A 1,141-nucleotide genomic window follows, 5' to 3' on the forward strand; every position below is an offset into this window, starting at 1 on the left:
CCTTCTCCTCCTCCTCTCTCTCTCTGTCTCTCTCTCTCTCTCTGTCTCACTCCGTCTCTCTCTCTCCCTCTCTCCCTCCGCAGCGAAATCCAGGTTCTACTGCTCCCAACACTTCAGCAGCCGCGTTCTGCTTTGAAGCRTTTCTTTAGAAACTAGCTCTCACGCTAAAGCGACAGTTCGCTCCTCCCACACTAAGAAAACAGGAGGGGAGGGGTCAGCGGAGCTCCTGTGTAGCGGAGCACAGAGAGGAAGAGAGAGGAAGTAAACAAACAAGCAGGAAAATGAAACTTATCGGCGTCTTTTTTTTACCGACCTCAAAAAAAGTTATCGTGCGATTAATTGATTTATTGACTATCGCGACAGGCCTAAATATGTCTAGTTTTATCCTCCTGAGACCCAGAAGAACCTATTCCAGATACTTAGAATGTAACTGTGGTGAAGTCGATTAAGTGCAAAACCAGCCTGCCATAAGAGTGAGCTTCCTCGTCCTGCTGAAATAATCTGCAGCACTCAGACCCCGACTGTTAAATTAACAAGATGGACATAAAGGCACAGTGTGTAGGATGTTGTTGTTTTCAGCGACATCTAGTGGTTGAGTGGTTCAATCATCCTTTTGCTGGTATGTAGGTGGAATTCCAATTATTTTAGGTGGGCTAATTGGCTGGGAAAAAAAACTTTATAACCTTAATAATATAGGAGAAATTTTCAAGGTGAAAGCAAAACTAAATTATTTGAGGTAAATTTATCTCCTTCATTTAATAAAAGCCTTTGAATTTTATCACTTGTAGTTTTTGTTCTACAGGCTACTACTATGAATATGGATCTTTCTTCTGTTCTAAGTGAGATTTCAATAACAGATGGAAATCCCTCTGATGATCCATTGTCTCACTGTGGATCATTTCTATTTTAACTTTTGAAAAAGTTCATGTCACAAGGTTCATTTTGTTACTTAGTTTGCCTGGGTTTTTGTTTTGTTCTGCATCCAAAAATAGCCTGCAGAGAAAAATTAAGGGAAAAGAAGGAGCAGATTATTTATTTATTTATTGGAGCTGTCGGCTGATCTTCAGATGTTTCCTAGAGATTAAAAAATAGTGTTTCCTTAAGTTTCTATTGGTCAATCAAAGTGATCATGGTTATTGAG

Source organism: Austrofundulus limnaeus, unplaced genomic scaffold, assembly GCF_001266775.1.
Source record: "Austrofundulus limnaeus strain Quisiro unplaced genomic scaffold, Austrofundulus_limnaeus-1.0 Scaffold449, whole genome shotgun sequence".
NCBI classification, from domain to species: domain Eukaryota; kingdom Metazoa; phylum Chordata; class Actinopteri; order Cyprinodontiformes; family Rivulidae; genus Austrofundulus; species Austrofundulus limnaeus.